This window comes from Schistocerca piceifrons, chromosome 3 (genome assembly GCF_021461385.2).
Source record: "Schistocerca piceifrons isolate TAMUIC-IGC-003096 chromosome 3, iqSchPice1.1, whole genome shotgun sequence".
NCBI classification, from domain to species: domain Eukaryota; kingdom Metazoa; phylum Arthropoda; class Insecta; order Orthoptera; family Acrididae; genus Schistocerca; species Schistocerca piceifrons.
In genome coordinates this window covers 437,612,543-437,635,995 of record NC_060140.1, presented here as the reverse complement: position 1 = coordinate 437,635,995, position 23,453 = coordinate 437,612,543, and positions in this window count along the sequence as shown.

Below are 23,453 nucleotides of genomic sequence, written 5' to 3'. Positions count from 1 at the left end.
TGATACAATGAAATTTTATGATCAGCATATGTTTCAACGCCATCCGCTGCAGTTTCATTCCTTTGTGGTATCATTGTAGAATATGTAAGACCTGATTTTCTACTAAATGAATAAGTATCGATTTCGAATTACAGATGAATTTATTTGGTAGCAGAATTGATTCTTTAACGTCGAAGCAGCTCAATAGAGAGAGTATGATATTCCTGCGAGAAAATGGTTGTAGGACTTCTGAAATCATGTTTGAACAGAACACTAAAACGAAATAGTGTAAGTTGACAACCTCTTAAGGACCTTTTCAAGCGTTCACATAGTTAATGCAACTGAAAACAGCGAGACCGTTCATACTACCAGAAAGAAGTATGCGAAGAAAAGGTTCTTGGAGTTAATTTTCGGAACTCAATGACGTAATGAAAAGTAAATCCTCAGTGAGCTTCAAACCGGAAGACAACATGTGAGTGTTTGATGTAAGGCATGTGATGAAATGTTTGAGAGTTGGTTATAGCAATAAATTAAACTATGGAAAGTGGACTAAATTGATTCATTAGTGGATCTCTTCTGGGCTCGGGATGAGTTTCCCACACAGAAAATGTGGAAGATAGTATTTATAAGCACACGATTGGAAGTGGGTTTCAATCAACATAGTAGTAAATGGTTAACGATGATTTTGATAATGATAAAGTATTTCTTTTTTTGTGCGTGAATGTCTTGCGTAACAACATGGGTAACTTCTTACCACGACCTACTAACGAAGTATTCTTCATTATTCTTAGTCTTCACGTGATACCAGACATTAACGAAAGTAAAAATGAAATCAGATATGATGTTAATTTTCATTTAGTTGCCCTAGAGACGCTAATATAGTAATAAATGGTCAATACTTTGTTTCGTTAACTGAAATCAACATAGAAGGTAAAATAATGGCTCTGAGCACTATGGGACTTAACATCTATGGTCATCAGTCCCCTAGAACTTAGAACTACTTAAACCTAACTAACCTAAGGACATCACACAACACCCAGTCATCACGAGGCAGAGAAAAACCCTGACCCCGCCGGGAATCGAACCCGGGAACCCGGGCGCTGGAAGCGAGAACGCTACCACACGACCACGAGCTGCGGACAGAAGGTAAACATAAGCATATTTATATCTCAACATAAATCTTATGTCGGGGAAAGATACACAGAATGTGATCATGTAATATGGCCCAATTAAAATAAATTATTATTATTGTAAATAATTATCATCGCAAGACGATAATTTTTCCTACTCAAATAATCAAACACACATAGACATTATTTGCTTCGGTCTTCCTACTCACTTTATACAGTGCTGCGCTCTAGAAGATGGCATCAAGTTACATTAAAAAACAAAAGCTGTAAAGTAAATAGTAAATATCGTGACTGTGTCACAGACATTTGAAAATCATCAGATTTAAATTGTAAATGATAGACCTTAATAATTTGAGATATGAATCCCATTTAATACTATGCGGAAACTTTCTTATCAAGTAACTTGTGTTGGCATCTAAGCAGAATTAATTTCCGTCACAAATACATTATTGAACCCAATTTTGTGAAAATTTCTGGGCGTTGCACGAGTTGCTTCTATCGTATTATTAACACTGATACAGATTAACAGCTTGATAATTACAACACAAATTCAAATGCCGTCGCGTATATTTTTGAAAGGAACACTATAAACACCACTGCGTTTGATGAAACCTTACTTCAAAACAATAACGGCTTTCACACTGAAATATTTATGTCAGCATATGTACAGAGAGGAATTAAACATCTGTCGCAAAACATTGTGCTTAATCTCTTAATCTGGCGGTATTGTTTGAAGTTCAAAATAACTTTGTTATTTTAATTGCTCATAATAAATACGTAATTGTAAATGTGCCGCTGTGGAAAATACAAATTAAACTTGTTAATGGAGCAACGGAAGCAATATGAAATTAATTAATGTCAGTGACAATAACAGTGAAAGTGTTCGATTTTATATTTTGGGACACCAACAGAATTTTCTAGCATACGACGACAGGTATTTCTGCAGAAACTGCGTGATGCGATCATAGATGTACCACGCGCACAGTTGTGAATTATGAAACTTTACACTCCACAATGCTGTGATTTTAGTCATTGCTGGTTCATTATATTTGTATCCACCCACAAACAATTTCTTTTAATAATGTCGATATGGTAGTTGTGCACTGAAATGCTGTTGTAATAAAACCATGTAAATGAGGAAGGTATTTTCGATTTACACCTCTCTCAATTTTTAGTTTATTAATATTTCTGTCCAGGCGCACTTAATTACATATTGTGGGATTTAATTGCCGCGAAAAAACATCAGTGAATAATCGTCGATAAAAGTAAATAGCCGCTGATACAGCGGGTACGTAACAATTATAACAGCAATTTCAGAACTTTTCGGAAGAGACAAATATGCAGCAGCATTCCAAATTTGGTTATTCCGTTTTTTCCTATGTTTTTAACGCTGCATTTAAAAAAGCGAGTCTGTTAAATGTTGGTGGCCAATTGTAGCCTCTTTTATTTCGTTTTTCTTTTCCCCTTTTTCAGAAGAGCAAATGAAGGATACAGTAGTTCACAGAATAGCAACACGTTCCATGAAAAAACCTGGATGCTTCGAAGCAAGCGTCTGTCTATTGGTGCTTCTATTTATTTGTATTATAGTAATTTGTGGAAAGTAAAATATGGCACGGGATTTTCGGACGGATTAGAATTAAGTGCATCAACGATATTGAGGCTGTTAGATAGCACATACAAACGCAGTGACGTGTTAGAGAGACCTATGGTAACATTCATCGGCAGTGTGTTTCTTCTACCTGTTCTACTATCATGTTTGACATACTGTTGAAGTGGGCTTTCTTTTGGATTTCTAAGAATTTAATTAGTTAGGGAAGGAGTAATAATATTTTCCTTCACTGTAATACAACCATCTTCAGATTTAAAATGGAAATACAGGAGGCCTGTATCTGCCACCGGTGTCAGCTGATGCATGTCGTTTCAATGAGCCACTGCCTGCCAGAAGTGATTTATTTTACTTTCATGCACTGTCTATGTGCTGACTATATTATCTTTGTCCTTAGAGCAAGAAAAACAGCATAGTCAACAATGACACAAGAGTGATATACCCTTTCTGGTACTCTCCTACTTGACACCATTTTTACCGTGGAACGTATCAAAGTGGTTTTGGAGTCACATTATTTAGTTCACTCATTCTTCGTGCTTTTACTGATTATGTTACCAGCTGCTGCAGCTCAGGGTACCTTCTATTTCTCCGGTTTCCTTGTGCTACTTCCAATTGTTTCCTATGTTATTAGTATTTGGCCTCCATTGTAAAAAAAGCTTGGTATCTGAAAAAACAAGAAACGAAAAGTGGCACAAAAATCGTACTTACGATTTTATTTCGAAACCTACTGATTATAATTAGCTGATTAAGAAATAACTTTATCATTCTACAGTTAATTATTAATATTACTATATTATCATTAATAATACAATCCATACAATCCATCAAGCTACTACTTACTACGTTTGTAAGACAAATGTGACGAGAAAATTACATTTTCTTTTAAATACGCTTATTATTCAGAAAAATTTCTTTTTATGCTCTTACTGTACTAGAACACTATCTGAAGCATAAACTGCTACCTTTGCTAGATGTATCTAAATAAGTTACTGTAGTCCTCCATGAGCTTGACGACTCTCTCAGCTGCATCTTTTATTTTCAAATTTATTACCACCGTTGATATAATCCTCACTTTCGTGCCTCGCCAAAGGATATGTCTTCAGGAAGTTGTCACTCAAATCACATCTGACAAAAATATTTTTATGTTTTTAGAAATAAACAGTCACATTATTGTTAATTTCTGGAATTTGATCGGTTCCTGCTCGAATGCTCTTTATATTTTAGTGTGGTGATTCTGCCTAGCGATTCAATGCATCCAGAAAACGAATTAGGATCAGAGATGCCAAGGGAGACAGAACAGGTGACTTGTACCACAAACGACGTCCAAACACGTTGATATCATATCAGGAGGAGCACATAATCTTGTTTCAACATACTGTGATACTAAAAATACTAGCAGCACAAACACAATCATCTTGTGGTGGTCTTAGTTCTAATTCATCGTGGAACGAAAACATTTTCAAACAATAAAAAGCTCTCGTCTTTGACATTGTATGTTATATATTGTCTGTTCGTTTTCGTTGATGAGCCTTTTATTACATTATTTTGAATTTGCCCCCACTGCGGATACAAAGCGTCTTATTTTAGTGTGTAATTTCTCGGATTCTGTATCGGTATAGTGTTCTTCCCCCAATAAATTATAAGGGACCATTAAAAAGTTTCAATTTGAGGACGTTGCTGAGCGTATATGCAAAGTAGCGCTACTCCGATATAACCACCGCCAGTACACAAGGGACTAGTGTGGTGTTCGTATCTTTTCGACTTGCGTGCGGTAAATGTGGTAACGTGAACTATAGCGACGTTACTAGCGAATACTTCCAAACAGGACCAACGTGCTCTTATTCTTTTCTTGGCTGCCTGAGAACAAACACCGGTAGTCATCCACTGGAGACTGAAGAACGCCTAAGGGGCAGTGGTGTCATCCACCGTCTCCACGTACCAAGACGATCAAAGGAAATATGACGCTCATATCTTACTGGGGCGCACTCTGTATTAATTCCAAGGAATCTGGGGAAAGGCACCGACGCGATTATCACGCATTTGGCCTTTAAAAAAGGCCTTGAAGTCTCGACGACTCTTATCAGATCAGGTAATGCAGCAGGTTTTTCTTCACACAACAGGACACGATGTTTCACCAAACGGTTACCTTGAACCAGGTGCGTCGGTGAGATATCTGCCTCAATGCACACGGTGATTCTTAATGATTGCAATACCGATTCTGGACTACGGCCTTCGAACGTAAGCTTTTCCGTAGGGGCTTACATCACTTCATGTACAACTTATATGGCACTATGTTGAACAGTTAATTTAACCTCCCAAACCATCATAAGGAAACGTGTTACAGAAATATAAGTTTACTTGGATTTATTTCGTGCGATTACTGCCCGAATAAATCATCCTCCATCCTCTAAATCTCCTCTCACAAACAATTTCTTCCAAAGCGTCTATTAGCAAGCAAGCACTCTCATCTCAACGAATATCCCATCCAGTCTATGTTCCTTTCTCTTACAGTGTGAAATGATGTTTATTGAGGTTCAGTCCCACTTCAATCTTACTAAAAACAATTTCCTGGCCAATTTTACTTTCCCACCCTGCATAAACCACTGGTTTCAGTGATCGTTAACAAGTAGCCATCGCGATCTTTGTCGGCTGACATCAGGTGCTAAATGTGAAAGCCGCGTTTCTTCAGCTGACTTCAGGGTATCACTGCGATGTTGTTGACGCTAGGCTCGTCTGTACAGCCCGTCTACAGGCGCTGAATGCAGCTTGGACGGTGGCAGAGGGCCGGATCAAGAGCAGTGGGATCCTGTCTGAGGCGCACTGCACAATACGCTACCTACATTGTCATGCAAGGAATCCAAGGTCCGCAGTTAATGTTCAAGTACAACATCAAAGGGTTACTTGTAAGTAGTAAAAATCAGAATTACTTCATTTTCTCACTTCTGGAGGCACGTGCTGTAACGAACTTTCACGTCACAGTGAGGCAAACCTGCCGCCTGTTGGTTACTCCTGAATCGATGGCATGCAATTGCAAAACCCTACTGGCCTTGAAGCCCGCTGTGAGTGTTCCATAAATTTCTTCCCTGGCCCTGGACTATCTCTTGTTGGCGAGTCCAGTATTCCAGTGGCTGTTTCCATACATTTGCCACGGAATGGGTTTGTCTTAGCAGAAGTATCCTTTCACAATCGTCTGAACTAGCATATTTCACGAGAAAGGACATTTACATGAAATAATACAAGCTTGAGCGTAAAAGGAAACAAAAGTTTTGATACACCGTCTGCAACACGCCTTACTCGAAGACATCAATTTTAACTAACTATGAAAATGTTTTTCCATAGGGCTGATGCAAATTTAAAGATAAGGTTCCTAATCTAAAATTTTGATAACGAGAATAGCAATAGAAACACAGTATTAGAGCAGTCAGTCACATAAAAAATACCTCGACTGTATCGTACATTTCCAAAAGTTTTCGACAGTGCATCGAAACGAAACCACTTTGAGAGTGCTCCTCAAAAGTGGCACTAGAGGTTTCCAGATCGCGAGCGGCTGCCTACGGCGAATTCGACGGCTGTCAGCTCGTTGTACGGCGAGTGTTCACGCCGAACGTTCGCCATCGAACCGACACGGCCAATAAGATGTAAATGAGAGCTGAACGTTCTGCAAATTGTTGAAAGCACCACAACGACGTTGAAGTGAAGAACTACAAGGTTATTTCATTTTAAGCGTGCACATGAAGTATCTCTCTCTCTATCTCTCTCTTTCTCTCTCTCTTTCTCTTTCTCTCTTTCTCTCTCTCTCTTTCTCTCCCCAGCGATTAGCTAAATTAAAACCATTACGCTTGTACATGCACTGTCATCGGAATGGTCGAAATGATTTCAAATATTTTTAGCGTGGTGACTAATAGATTCTTATGTCATACACGAACACCACGATCACAGGGGCAAGCAAGATCAAGTACAAATTAATAACTTTCCTGATCTACGGGATGTCCATGATTAAAGTTCTGGTTTAAAAGCGCTGTAGAAACAAACCACTTATCAAAAAGACGTCACATTTGAACAGCATATTCTTGAGACAGTGTGGAACCATACAAAAAATTTTACGAACATAGGGCTCTGGTAGCATTTTTACGTAAATGGGGTCAGCTACAATTGACAGCCCGCATCTCGTGGTCGTGCGGTAGCGTTCTCGCTTCCCACGCCCGGGTTACCGGGTTCGATTCCAGGCGGGGTCAGGGATTTTCTCTGCCTCGTGATGGCTGGGTGTTGTGTGCTGTCCTTAGGTTAGTTAGGTTTAAGTAGTTCTAAGTTCTAGGGGACTGATGACCATAGATGTTAAGTCCCATAGTGCTCAGAGCCATTTGAACCATACAATTGACAGGTGAATCCCACGACGGCGGCTAAGATTTGAGTTGCACGTTATACCACCCGAACTGTTCAATGTGCGTGGCGTGGCTGCACAAGTATGACAGTCAACAGTTGTGGCGCTGTTACTTAGGTCAGCCTATTCATCCCGGTAAGGTTATATCAGATTGGACGGAAAAAATCGGCTATTTATTGTCCTGAGGCTAAAATCACACAAAAAGCCTAATGACATCCGTTTTCAATTGCCCTAGTGCCGAAAACTACATGTAAAGCCAAATGACACCTGTTTTTAGGTGCCCTGTGGCCAAAATCGTACGAAAAGCAAAATTAAATCGGTCTCTAATTGTCTTGAGACTGACGCGACGTGTTCAATGTGCTGTCTCTAGTTTCCGTCACAAGTTGAAATCGAGAAACAGCACGTTCCAGAACAGATCGGAGTGTGTCGGGGAGCACGTTCGGAATGCGTTGCTCAATGAGTGCATTAGGTTCAGTTACGTCTCTCACATGATCCTACCGCCAGAAGTCACATGGACTCATATCAAGTGATCTGGACTTCCAGGCTGTAGGGAAATGGTGGCCGACAGTTTCAACACTTCCAAAATCGCTCAAGAGCAGCCTTTTCACTGGCTATGCAATGCCCGGAGGAGCTCCATGGGTCAAAAGGTTCAAATGGCTCTGAGCACTATGGGACTTAACATCTGAAGTCATCAGTCCCCTAGACTTAGAAGTACTTATACCTAACTAAGCTAAGGACACCACACACATCCATGCCCGAGGCAGGATTCGAACCTGCGACCGTAGCAGCAGCGCGGTTCCGGACTGAAGGACCTAAAACCGCTCGGTCTCAGGGGACGGCAGCAGCGCCATCATGCATAAAAATTATACTACCCACTTATCCACGGTTTTGAAGGGATGCAGTGACGTTTGTGCGCAAAAGACTCATCTCTCGAATAAATATTCCCCTCTGATTAACGACGCCGTCAACCTGCACTACACAATCACCTTTGCTGAACAAAGTTGTACCGGATTATGTGCGCATGGACTTCCCTTTGTCCATATTCTGCAGTCTGCTTACTGATATATCCATGGAGATTGTCGACAGAATTTTCCCTGGCCGTTCATTAGCCTCTCCCATGCGAGCAAGAAATTCCAGCCTTGCTGGCAGCTCAGAAGAAACAAACTCCTGCACATGGGTGATTTTGTATGGAGGTTTTAGGGACCGTACTTGCTGGCGTATCCGACGTGCGGGCTATTCTCTGTGCATCGCACGTTTGTACTCTACCGATCGACTCCTCCTGCAGTGCTGATGCTATATTTTCAACAGACGTCTCCTTCTCTCACACTGTACTTTAGAAGAACCTGTCTTTCGAATTTTGTAATCATTTTCTGCCTATTTTCATACCCTCGGGACTTCTGCAGGGCTACTGGTGGACAGACATCGTTCTTGCAAAACAGCTTTGCTAGCAGCGCGAGATCCATCATGGAGACGTGTTCCACGACTTGGACGCTAAATGAGGAGCAGGAGAGTGCCGCGAATTTGTTGGAGTGTATTCTGTGACGCTACAGCGACTTCTGTTAGTCAACTTTAAGATTGTTTCGTTCTGTGACGTTTGCCTCAGCGCCAACAATATGTTTTTCGAATTTGATGTCATTCGGAGCAGTGGTTCTCTTTCTACACCGTTTTGAAACTGTAACTTTAATTATGGACGCCCTACATAACCAATGAATCCTCAGAATTTTATTCCCAAATCTTTCGGTCGTCCTTCCGGGAACTTCTTGATTCTTGTTGTGATATTCCGCTTGACAACCTTGAAAACAGATGTACAAGTTGTCAGTTGGAATATCCGTTCAAGAAGTAGTAATATTCCGGAGGTATTACACTTCACAAATTCGAGAGCACAAAATGATTTTTACTGCAGAGTACTAATTTTGCAACATGTGAGGGCAACCAAGCAAACAGAAAACAAAGGACATTTAGTGGTAATGAATATAAACTAGACAATATATTCGTTTCTCCAATATCAGAGCCATGCCGCAGCGATCGATATTTTTGGCAACGTAACACTTTATAATGCGTATAACCTTTTTGGAACACGCTGTGTATTACCTGAATTTCGCTACAAATTACTCCTATGTTGCTCAGAATTTCGAACATGTTGATCCATTTTACATTGCCGAAAGCTTTCTCTAGGCTGCCAAATCCTGTAAAGGGGTCTTCAGTCCGCATCTGTTATCAATCGCAACGTCAGAACTAACTCTCTACTTTCTTTACCTTTCCAAAAGCAAAACTGGGGATGCATGAGCATTCGAGCTGATTGTCCGACAGTTCTCGCATTTATCCATTCTTGCTATCTTCGAAATCGTTTCGATGATTTTTCTCCAAAACTCTGATAGTACGTCACCAGACTCATAGATTTCACACACCAAGTCGTTTGGTTCCCACTTCCACTAAGGATTTTATAAATTTCGAAAGAATGTTATCCCTGCGTTCCTCCATTGAAATTAACGCATAATAAAATGTGTCCATGATCAGGTCAACGATACGTTCTGTAAGATCAACATGAAAGCCCTTTCCAGGCGTAATAAGGAACGGTATGCTCTGGGAAAGTAGTCTTGATGTATACAGTTTAAATATATTATGTGTTTATGGCCATAATCAGTACAGAAAATTATTATTTCATACACTTTTATCCACAAAATTTAGCGTGAATAATACCGTATGAAAAGTGATGACTTTTGAAAAAATTTAGTTTGCAAAATATGATTTGTGATATTTAAGCATCTGAAAACTGTGGAACTGATTATAAAAAAATGGTGTTATGCTAGAATATAACTCCACAAGAACATGTGGAATGCATTATTACAAAGTTAGTTCCTGTTCCCTCACGAACTGTGCATCAGTTGAAACTGTCGTGCTGCTGAACTGCGCAAGCATCACCAAGAGCATCCCGTTACAGTAGTTAAGCTAAGAATAGCTTTTATTTTAGTTTATAGCTTATAGATAAGTGTTGTGGTAGAGCTATGAACAATAAAGCACAATAGAAGAAAATCTGCAACGCATAGTGCTATACCGTTATAGGAAACATAAACATATGAATATATAATAATATGCGACCTAGCCTATTGCAGCCATAACACCGTCCGAACAGACCTTGAAGGCGTAACGGTACCTACAGACCATGGTGTTATCCTCAGCCCATAGGCGTCACCAGATGCGGAGGGCAAGCGGTGAGCACATGGTTTCCCCGTCTGGTGTCAGTTTTCGTGAACAGACCTCTTAATCAAGTAGTTCCTCAGTTGGCCTCAAAATGGATGATGCACCTCGCGTGAGAACGGCGTTCGGCCCACCCGGACGGTCAAAAATGGTTCAAATGGCTCTGAGCACTATGGGACTTAACATCTGTGGTCATCAGTCCCCTAGAACTTAGAACTACTTAAACCTAACTAACCTAAGGACATCACACAACACCCAGCCACCACGAGGCAGAGAAAATCCCTGACCCCGCCGGGAATCGAACCCGGGAACCCGCGCGTGGGAAGCGAGAACGCTACCGCACGACCGGACGGTCACTTATCCAAGTGGTAATTAAGCCCGATGGCTGTTAACTTCGGTGAACCGACGGAAATTGGTGTTACCTCTGCAAGAAGGCCGCTGGCGTTGCAGCCATAAACATACAGATAAATTTACGGCCTATTTACCGACAGTTAAGGGTCAATATGGCTCACAGTGTTTATATGACAACAATAATTCATGGCCAATTCTTTCCACTGATGTACACCTTCTTTCTTGATGTAGGTCACTCGAGCTCACATAACGAGACTGATCTGCACTGTGTTGCTGCAACGCAGACTGTACAACCTCGAAGTAGAGAACAACGACTTTTTAAATGTATTTTCTGTTCCTTGACAGTAATCTACACCTATGACCCGAAACATTAGGGCCTCCGTCTTTGGAACGAAATGCATCATTGATTCTGTGTATTACTGATCTGGCAGTTTATTGGTGGGTTGATCGAGGTATGTGTCATTAGATGTTTAAGCACAGGCCATGTAATTCTCGTAAATAACTGGCCGCTAATTTGCTTACGTGGTGATCCCACCATATACCGTCACAGACGGGTTCCATAGGATTTACATCAGGCAAATTGTGTCTCCAAGGCACCAGCGTGAGATCATTATGATTCTCCTCAAACCACTGTAGCGCGGTTCTGGCTCTGAGACACGGACAATTATCCTGCTGACATTGCCGCCGGGGAAGACTTAAGGCATGAAGAGATGCGTATGGTTTGCAGCTGTCAGCGTGTCTTAGATTACTATCACTGGTCCCATGCCAGCACCGAAATATATCACCCATAGCATACTTCTGCTCCCACCATGATGCTTCCGTGTCGCGCTGCACGTTTCGAGCCGCCGTTCACCTCGATGATGACATTTGTGAAGGCGACCATGGACCTAGTGTAGCAGGAATGTGAATCCCCCGAAGAGTCGATAGGTTTCCATTGATTGACGGTCGAATAGCAGTGGTCCCGTGCCCACTGCAATCGTAATTGATGGCGTCGTTGGGTCAACATGTGGACACGTAGGGGTGATCTGCTGCGAAGCTGCGTGTTCAACAATGTACGATGAACAGAGTTCTTCGAAAGACCTGTGCGTGCATCAGCATTGTGCTCTTTTTGCAGAGATGCCACAGATCACCTTCTGTTCTACTTTACAGAGCAGACCAGCCTCCGAGCCCTACGTTCTGTAAAAATTCGTGGACGTCCAACCATTTATTGCCTGCTGGTAATTCCGCTGTACTTCTACCTCTATCCGTAGATGCTCACTATAGTACCACGTTAACACTGGACCAGCTTCGCCGATTTTGAGATAATCGAATTAACAATCTATCCCTTGCAAATTGGATTATCTCAATGGATTTCCCCATTTGCAGCCCATTTATTCGCTAGGGTGATGCCTATCCGTCTCTGAAGTGCTTACATACTTTTTATAGAGCGCCTCTTGCTCACAAGGTCACGAGCCGGCATCCAACCTCACGGTAGGCCGCGATCTTAATGTATTTGCTTATCAGTGTATTTATGAGTAAGCATACGGTGTGTGAAATAAGTAGCACGGCTGTGGGCCTACTAGAACAGTTACATGTTTATACAGTAACCATATTTCAACATTAAATCAAGAGACTTGAAACATACCTATAATCAAATCAGGAGAAAGTGGACCTAGATGGCCACTAGAGGGCACAGTCTCGCCGTAGTACGGGGTTTGCCGCGTGAGCACGCCATTCGACTCGCCACGTGAATACTCCGGCCAATATCATCTTCCTCGCAGTGATCATAAATGGATCTTCCAGCGAACGGTCAGTCAACCATCTCACCCTCACAGATCATGAACTCCGCCTCGACATTTGCCAAACTGAGCAGCTTTAGGTCCATCCTACACATTCCACCTTATCAGAACTTCCTCTCCCTTCCGTCCCCACATTTCCTCACCATATTTCGTTACCAGCATTTTTCCCCATCTGCCTTTCTTTCCTAATCTCCTTTCTCCCAACAACTATTAGTGTCACCAATTCCCTCCTCTACGCCATCGCCTCATCTTCCCAACCGCCACTTCTACTCCATCGCCGGCTGGTGTGGCCGTGCGGTTAAAGGTGCTTCAGTCTGGAACCGCGTGACCGCTACGGTCGCAGGTTCGAATCCTGCCTCGGGCATGGATGTGTGTGATGTCCTTAGGTTAGTTAGGTTTAAGTAGTTCTAAGTTCTAGGGGACTGATGACCACAGATGTTAAGTCCCATAGTGTTCAGAGCCATTTGAACCATTTCTACTCCATCGCTGCTCTGCACCAGTCCTCAACCCTAATACCACTACATTCCTGACCGGACAACTTTTTTCCCTTCAACAACTAATTACCTATCACACGGCAGGTCCCTCCAGATTCTAGTGACAAGGTAATGGTTCTTGTTAATATTAGTCTTTCGGCAACTTGTTTCAAATGTTTTAAATATGTTTCATTTTACCATTAATTATTATTCCCTTTAACCATCAGTGCAAGAAGTCATCTATCGTATATCTGGAAACTTCTATTTTATTTTTCACCTTTAAAAAGTTTTAAATCGTATTTAAATATCTCTTACTATTTGTTTCTTGTTTTCGTTCGATTTAATTTCTTATTGTCAACTTGCTGAAGAGGGGTAACTTGTACTACTGATACCCACCCCCTGCTCTTATGGGGCGCGGAGAGATGAAATAATAGTAAAATAAAAAAGAGAACGGCCAGTCTGTTCTATACTCGCGCCTGATATATTCGGTTACTGTTGTTGCTATAGTACGGGCTATTGGATAACAACCTCGCTCGGCACTTGGTCCTTCCCTCTGGTCGCAACTCGGATTGTGTCTCTCTTTGCTCTTGGCGTGTTGACATCGCTGTAGTGTAAGCTTCCGCTTTGCAGTTCGTTGTTTACATAGTTGCCTTTGTTTATTCTGTATGCCGTCTTCCGTCAGTCAGCCGTGCTTAGCTCGGCTACTGATAGGTGTCGCGTTCCGCGCTTTGCCAATTCAGATGTTTCAGTCCTGGGTTTTGACGCGTGCGTTGCTATACGACTACTCGCGGATGAAGGGCTTATTACTGCTAAATATTATTGTTAGTGAGGGTACCGATGATAAGTCTCTGTTCAGTTTATTTCCCTGGCAACCTCAATCTTGCACTCCCTGTACACCACACCTCTGTTTGTATACCGGCATAGCAGTGGTCACGACGTATAGCATCAAGTCTTGCCATTGTCATTAGCAAACCAAGTTGGGAGTGAAGAATAGTTAATACTACAGCACCTCGTCGATGTAGGTGTTATTAGAAATGGTGTGGTAGCTCAAAATGAGAAACGGTGGAGGAAGAGAACAGACATGGCGGCAACAAACTACAGCAGTTTCTGTCCGTGCAGTCAGCTGATCCATGGAAATTATGTAAGGTAGCTGTAGTCGGTTTCCAGAGAGCATTTCATAAAATATAAGCCACTAACTATTAGACGCAATGCTATACTGATCGGTTAGGTAGGACGAGATTGAAGTCATATTAGTAGCTACTTCCAGTATAAAAACCTACGCCCGTTTCGATTATGTCAGTCTACCACGCGTAGAAGCGACACTTTTGCCTATGATCGTACATCGCGTAAATTCTCGCCTATGGAAAGTTGAGATAACGTATGTTATCCTTAAGAGATTTGCGGTGGCTCGTCATTGACGATGTGGAGCCGGAAGAAGCGTGTAATCTTAAAATCTTAATGGAATCTAAATTACAAATATCAGCCCACTGCCTTTAAGCGCTAACCACAGAGCGTGAACTTCTTGACTGATGAAATTAATGTATTCCTTATATATACATTGCAAATATTGCTGATGTTATTAATTACACACAGCTGTAAGCTTTCAACACATAATGTGATTGGCTTAAAAATTAAGCATCCCAATAAAATACAGTTCAGTTTAGGGCCTCTATATCCGAATGTCATAAAGTATAAATAACCCCTTCAGAGCACAGATTCCCCCCAGACATTAGTGTCTATTCACCACATAGAATCCATCCCCACGGGAACATTTCTGAATCCAGTAATGCCGCACGATGCTCTAAGGCGACTGCGATACTCGATGAGCTATACAACAACCAAGTCCTCAGCCCTAACCCCTGCTTCCAAAAACAAGGTATATGCTGCTTCTAGCGGAAAAACACACGCTACAGACACACCGCCTAAAATACTTTCGCTTCCTCAGCATTCGACCATCGTAATATTTTAAAAAATGCCTTTTCTAAAATTAACTCAGTATTGAAGTGGTGCAATTAAACATATTTCACAACATTTCTGAACTACAGACATTCTTATTAACAGCCGTTTTCATTAACCCTTTCAGACCTGAATTTTTTCTGGAAGAATGAAAGCTTTTAGTTATGCGGTAGTGCTGTTAGTTGATTTATTTAGTGATTTTAGATTCATGACTTTTTACAGTTAAGACAGAGTAAAAGTTAAATGTACACACTTGTAGCCAGAAGGTCCGAAAGGATTAAACCGTAATTTTACCAAGAAATCGCAGATGCACGTGTCTGAATTACGGCGTTCTGGCTAACTTTACGTACTGCCTAATTCTAATTCGTGTCTGAACCGCTTAATTAGTCACCGAGATATTTTTCTGAGACTACACTGTTGACTGTAGCTATCGGTTATGTAGTGTACGTCTCTGTAGCTATATGGAAGTAACACTAATTAAATTATATTGTGTTGTAGTGTAGTTAGTCTATACGGTGTTACTTTGTCAATTTCCATCGTACAGACGGTTGTGAATTCTCGATGATTTCGATTGATATCGATAATACCAACTGATACAATAAAAATATATTCTTAGACCTTTCAGAGCACTAATTAGTAATAAAAAATTTTACTTTCACTGGATGGAACAGCCAGCATTTTCACAAGATGCCGCCACCAACGGTTGATGTTACCAGTAGTTTTTTTTCCACAAAACCTGGATACAGAACGCTGCCTCGTCTTCGTGGAGCAGTTTATCACTCAGACGTCGTAACTCTGCCTGGCATAACAATCTCCAGCCCACTAAGCACCGCGTTAGGTGTACTGCGGAATCCATTTACACATTCCACCTTCCAGCATCACGTCCTCCTCGACCAGAGTTTTGACAGTTTACGTTATTAGCATACCTGTCGCCGTAAGACGTCAGGTTCAGATCTACCTATGTCTATTTGAAATTGCATTAATAAGATTTTTGATGTTGTTGAGCAACAGTCACGCTGTATTTTTAAAGGAACATACAGCCATTTGAATTTTTTATTGTTTAATTAAGTACAACCCAGGTTTCGGCCTTCCAGGCTACTTTCGAGCATCTGATTTTGTGTTTTTAATACATATTGCAGGACACTTAACATGTCAAGCACAAAGTTAGCCATAAGTTAAGAAAAAAACTGCGAAATGTCAGATGTGAAACCACCATCTTGTAACAGATCAGTCATATTTGGTAAAAACAGATTTACGTTGCTAAAAGAAAATGTAAGCCTGTTTCTACTAAATATGACGTGCTTCCACGATTATTTCCTGGCCTGTTGCAAGATGGCGAATTACATCTGGCGTTTCGTGGGAAGACAGTATTTTTCTTGATTTATGGCCAACTTTGCACCTGATAACATATTAACGTCCTGCAGTTAATGTTCAAAACATAAAATCAAAGCAGAATAAAAGGCCGAAACCTGAGTTGTACTTAAAATAACAATAAAATAGTCAAATGGTGATGTGTTCCTTTAAAATACTGATAAAAAGTCACTCCCTCCCCCCCCCCCCCCACCCCCACACCGCCACACCAATAACATAGAATCCCAAATCCACAGTTGCTGTGGTTACACCTGGTTTGTGAGCGTAGGTTGTGCAGGACTGCGGGTGCACAGACTCGTTTTATGACTGATTTGATCATATCATGGGAAATGACAAACAAAAACTATGAATAATGTTCGTTTATTATTGTTCACTGTGAAAACAACAAGTGAAATTCACTGAAATCTCTCACCGAATTATTGTTACACATTCTCACTTTGCAAATATAATGAAGTGCCATCTTGATAAATAGGCACCTCTGTAACTATCAAACAGTCTACATTGCGTCTTGCTACGCCCGTCGATATCGGGAAGACTCTCTTTATCCACCCACCATCATCTGGCCTGCATCTTTATTTTGGTCTCTTGTGATGCGCATGGAGTCAAACAAGCACTACATCAAATCGCTTCGTCAAATAATGTGTCATATAATTTCAAGTCACACTGAGAGCCTATTATAACGATAATTCAGTGCATTTATATGGTATTCAGACTCCGTCATAGCTCGCCGGAACTATTCACCACGCTAATCATATGGTTAATATTTTGCTCAAGAAACATACATGAGATTTGTGGAACCAGAAAAACAGTTTCGGCTGTATCAAATGGTCCAAGGTGTTCCGAATTCTCATAAAACTGGTGTAAGCTTCAGGAAAGGACGGGTAATATACAATGTGCACTAAGAACTCGGAAGAAACAATACGAATTGTGGCCAAGAAAGAAGTCCTCTCGTCAGTGAAAGTAAGAAAGAATTGCAAAACACACTGAATGGATGAACAGTTTTCTGATCACAGAGTGCGATTGATAATAAACCGAAGAAAGTGGAAAATAATGAGGTTTTGCAGCAACATCAAAACTGGCCCTGAGAGAGAAAGTGCATGACGAACCGAAGAAATGAAGACATAAAAAGCAGGAAGAGTGGAGAAGGTATTCCTGATCAGAGGAAGTATATTAGTATTAAACATTGGCCTTCATTTGTTAAAGAATACTGAGAATGTACGGAAATAATGCACAGTGTGTGAAGATACCGGTAAACAAGTTGTATGGCGGCTTTTTGTTATTGTTTATTACTATTGAGTTTTTGAATTAGTGTTTAACTTTTTGTTATTCTGGCTTTTAAAACATTTGAACTCGAATGCAAGTCTGAATCAAATTAAAACTATCTTTGGCTTAATGAGTCTTCAGTTAAGGCAAGAAAATTACGTACTTGAAAATTATGTAAAAATATTTTTAACTATTGAAATTTGAATGCAATTTGCCAGATATTACCACCGTAGTAATTTCTGGTTGATATTTTTTAGCTAGGCTCCTCTACCGGGTTTGTCTGTTAGCGAGTATAATTTTGCGACTCGATTTACGCCTAAAAGTTACCGGACTTCGGTTTGTTAAAAGTGAAATTTCAGATGCAGGTTCTATTCTTAAGGCAAATTATCACATTCATAAAAAAAAAGATGAGGAAGAAAAGGCATCATTAGTCGTAATAAAAGACACAATGTAATTAAACAGTTATTATTATGCAAAAGGAGCACAAGCAACAAAATCTCTACATAACGTAGACCAAGCAATATATTAGATGACCGTACCAGACAATGACCGAAAAGGAAGAGCGAGATCAAAAAAGTTGAGAGTCCTTGTTGGCTTAAATCACAAAGATGGTCCAGCTACAGAGATGTTAATTTCATTTTAATGGCAATGTCTACTGTCAGCGATAAAATGATCTCACCGGTACTGCGCGGAAACACACAGTCACGAAATCCGCTAACACTTGGAGAAAGATTCGACAGCCCCCTAAAGTTTTAAAAGTTGGTCATATCTTTGCAAAAAGTTTTAAAGATATACATCGCTTCATTAACTTTTAGTCTTTACATTGTCCTTTTTTGCATCAATTTACTGCAAATCGTATTTTGTTTTCGTAGCACTTCATCAGTTTATGGTACGTCAAATACATATTAATATTACATAATTATCTGTTCGTTAATGTGACAATTAGTGATGTCATTTTATTTGTTTGAGCTGGAGCTTGATTTGCCTTTGCCAGGAATATAATATGCCTTCCCAATTTGGTGCGATCTTGCCGGAAACTGGCGAAACGACGGGAAAGGCATAGACGCTCAGTTCCTGGTTTCGCATGCAAGGTATTCTCGTAAGATACACAAACGTTACACATTGACAAAATCGGATCATTTAGTACATTAATCAGAATGAACAAATTACGTCGTTAGGAAAGAAAACTGCAAGGTATGTAATTCGCATTTTGACAGTTATTTGTCGTTGTGATTTGAGTTTGAGTTTTGAAATGTTCATAGTAAACACTTAGAAATCGTCTTAAGGGTTTTTGTTAAAGAAATACGTGTGGTTTTTGAAACAGTTTACAATAATCACTCTGTTGAACATTACTTATTCTTCCAATAAAATTTTTCTGGGATTTTGACCACATTTTCAATATAAAATAAACCCAGAAAAATTTTATTGCATGTGGAAATTGCTGCGGAAGCCTACGTTTATAATTATTCATTCTTGATCGACGGTTGTATAGGCGCCGTATTATAGGCGAAGTCAGATACGTTTCAGCATTCGTCATTGCTGTTTTGACGGCGTGCTCGCGATGTTGACAAAATCTGCATAATGTGTGAGCCACGACGATCTGAGTTCCGTGCGATGGATCAAGGAGACTGCAAAGTTCTGCACCGGTTGTTCTCGACGGGATCCAGTCAGCTCAAGATACAGGGAGTGCATGAAACATTCGTAGATTGGTGTCAGTACACAATACTGACTTTTTAATATACCTTCCATAAAAAGAATTTTGATTAGTACGTAGTCGTAACCACTAGCACCACTATATTACATCAGTTTGTTATGTGATAGCTGTGGGTTACATAGTATACAAGTCTGCGTTGTGATACAAAAGGGGCTAATGTATGCTTTTTGTTCATGCACTTTGCTGTCAGTTGACATAAACACTGCTATTGCACAAACACGTTCATGTAAGTTTCGGTTTCGGCACTTTCATTAATATCCTCAGAATACCATACATTACACATGTTTTCGAAGTGTTTATCAAAATTCTCGTTTCTTGAACGTTTAGCTTTGCGTCGGCGTGTAATAATCACACGTGATGTCACATTCACAAAGTTCCAGCGCTACAGTCTGTTTCACAGCTTATGCGCGATACACATTATCTAAGTTACATTTTGAAGTAACAGCACTTCACTGTGTTTCACTTCAGTGGATCATCACATCACTTCAATGCTGTCGTCTAGGTGAGTATACAAATTAAGTTCACTTGCCACTAACATTAGTAATAAGAGTTTGTATTTATTTCACCAGGCGAAATTGTATTATGACGCTTATAACGTCTCTTGATAACACATATTTCTCTTTGCGCTTGTATAAAAAGTCCTCCCGTGAAATGCAAATTTACGTTCTCTACTTCACCACTGAGAGTTCTGTTTGCCATTAACAACTTATTACTCAGACTCTGTCAGTACGCGCATGTTACTTACAAATAACCTCAAAGAAAAATCCTACAGCTTATGAATTCTGTTGTAGGTACTAACTGTATGATTTACATAGTGTTTACGTTCTATAAATTCCTAACTTTTTCCTGTAACAATTCTTCGGGACATTTATTTCGTTGTGTTTTCTTTTCAGTATGTAATGCGAGTTTAATCGTTACTACTGGAGCTAAGGACATCACTGACTATTTTTAACTCACACAAACTGGTGTGTGCTCTTGAAATTAGTCGCTAGAACTAGTGGAGAATACAAATCTGCTTATGGCACAATGTTGCCATTTCCCTGCAATGGGACTAAAATCTCAGTAGTCTTATCACTACACTTTAAAAACACGACCCACAGTAGCTTGCTGTTTATGTTTACAAACTACGTGTTGGCATGAACGAAAAAATTATGTCACACTACAAATCATTGCATCTGTACAAAACTTAAAATCTACTGATACAACATTTTTATCACCTGTATGGCTTCTGCCTCACATACTTTATTTAGTATTGCACAGCAAAAGAGGTGGAATAATTGCATCCATGCAAATGTTACTACGATTACATCAAAACAAATTTCATGTTTACTATTCTCTTCATTATATTTTCGTAGGTACATCCACCAAGACCTGCACTTCCTCCTAGGTTTGTTACTGCAAATAGTGGAATAATATATGGTGACATCGATGGTTCTATAATATCCCATTTTAACATGTGACTGATTTCTTTATAGAGTTTCTCTGTTGGCCCACGGGACAGAGTAGGTAGAGTGGCAAAATGTTTCGTGAGGCTTTATTTGCATTTTCATCAAAAACAGATATGTATTCGTTTAAAAGGTTGATCAGTTCGTATTGTTGTACAGTGTTTAAATAAACTGATTCGTAAACTTTTCTGTGTATTTCTTGTGTGTAAGACTGTACATCAAACTGCTGTTGACTGGTCTGTGTTTGAGTTGGCAACATTGGAAATTAAGTGTCACACAAGATTAATTCTGGTTATGTATTTCATTCGGACCCCTTGACGTAACTTACTATGTACCGGCTTTCTTTTAATTAGTGGTAGGGTTATCCACCTCCAATTCATTTTTAATACACATGTGCCACAAGAAAGGTCAATTACAGCATCTTTTTCTTGTAAGAAATCTACTTCCCATATGCAGCTCTCTGATAAACCTTCTCAAACCAGGAATGTGCTCTCTATAGCTCCATTACCTGCCTCAACTAATACACGAGTCTGCATACGTAGTCCCTCTGACTTATTTCCAAAGGCACCAATGATGCTACAATTGTGTACCGGCAACGTATGTGGTGTCTGATGTTCACAAATCTTATTAAAGAGCTCTAAAGGCATACAATTTGTAGTCGCGCCCGTGTCAACAGTAACTGTGGTAGGTATTCCACCTGCTACAGCGTCAAATGAAACTTGCATTGTTTCTTTTTCTGTTAGTTTGCACAATGGTTTTCTTCACAAAGTTCATCACTCAGATTTTTGCACTGATTATATCTTATACACACTCTCACGACGTTTGCCCCTGTTTCTTCCGCGACCAACGTTTGAGGGTTTTATGAAGTCGCATTTAGGTTAACGGCTCCGTAGTGCTGGTCGTAGTGTTGCCCACCACTTCTATAATTCTTACTGGTGGCTGTTGCGTCCAGTGTTTTCCAGAACTGTTGTGTTCAGCGGCACTGTTAGGTAGTGCAGAAGCGCCAGCTGATTGTGTATTGGTTCCTGTATTAGGATGATAATTACTGTTTGACTGCTGTGATGGTGATTGCAAGCGATTTGGCTGATTATTCTTATTACTATAGTAATTACTGTACGCTGGATTATATCTGTTGTCTTGCCTACGCCACTCATTAAAAACAGGAGAGTTTCTTCCATCCCTTCGTCTTAGGTTATTATCATCATTGTAAGATTGAGGCAAACTATTCACATTTTAGAAGTCATTACCATTTTTATCGTGATATGGGTATAGTTATTACTGTTGTTGTTTGATACTTGTGCATTGCTGCCCACATTCAATTTCACGTCTTCATGCAACAGGTCAATAGAATCAAGCGTTGATATGAAAAGTTCTACGTCTGAATCTGGTACATGGTGTGTTTTTTCTTTTATTGATACTGGTAATTTTGAATTTAAGGCCCTATAACTTCAAGTTTGGGCATTGGCTCATCCCAATATTTCGTCTTATTTATATGCTTCTCAAAATATTTATGCAGTGTACCTGCTTTACTATTGTACATCCCGGGATTATACACCTCACACCTTAAAGGTTCTTGTTGTTTTTGTTGACCAGTATTTATTTAGAAAAGCATTCTCGAATTCCTCATAAGCACGGAAATAATCTATTAATTCACTTGGCCGTAAGAGTCCAACACCTTGGATAAGGGTAGTGACAAACTGTATTTTCTGTTCGTCATTCCATGATTTTGGTAGTATACCAAGAGAGATATTGATAAAAATAACAGGGTGTGGTATTTTGCAATCCGATGTAAAACTTTGGAATTTTCTGTATTTTTAATAAACAAAGTATGTTAGAAAGAGAACTGGCCGCCCCCTGTTCACAAGCTAGGTGAACGGCTAGCAGACTGGGCATTGTTGCCGAACATCTGATTGATGTCCCTGCTCTAGATGTCGCAGTCTGCGTCTCTGGCAATTTATTGATACGTGAATCAGACTCGCCTGCTGCTTTTCTCATCGCTGCAAGGTCCTTTTTTAACCTGTCCACTTCTTGAGTAAGTGTCTCTTTCCACTCAGAAATATGTTTGGTGTTTTCACCTAACATGTTTGCTGCAGACAAAGCTTCGTTTGTCGCTTTCTACACAGTTGCAGGCAGTTCGTTCCGTAAACATTCTTGAAATTGGTGGTCTTTTATATTCAACCAGTTTACAAAGTCAAGAGTAAACTGATTGCCTTTCTTTACAAACTTCGTTTCTACATATTTCTCCTGTTCGATAGCGAGTGTCTGTACCTGTGTAGCTATTTGCTGCATAGAATTTTCTGATGTACTTTGTGCTTCATTAACTCACACGGCTTGCTTGTTTACATCATTGACAGATTCAGGCAAGTGCTTGTATGTTTCTCACATTTCGTCAAATTCGACACTAATAGTTTTGAAGTAAGTTTCAATTTTACCGAATTTTCTATCAGGGTCGTCACGAATTTGTGTGGCCACATTTCCTTTTATCTGATGGCCTATAGCTTTCAAATTTTCGTTTATTAATGTGGTCATAATATTCTGAATTTCAGTGGCTGAAGTTTGAAGTTTTACGTCAAACTGTTGCTCACATTTTGAAGTTTTGCGTCTAAACTACCAGTCATATTAGTTTTGATTTCAGTGGCTACTTTTTGCAGTTTTGCATCTAAATTGTCAGCCACATTTTGTAGTCTTGCATCTAAACTTCCTGTTACATTTTGTAGTTTTGCATCTAAACTGTCTGTTACATTTATCTGAACTTCTTTAAAGAGTGCATTTTGTTCATGAACAGCACGATTAAACCTTGCATCTGTT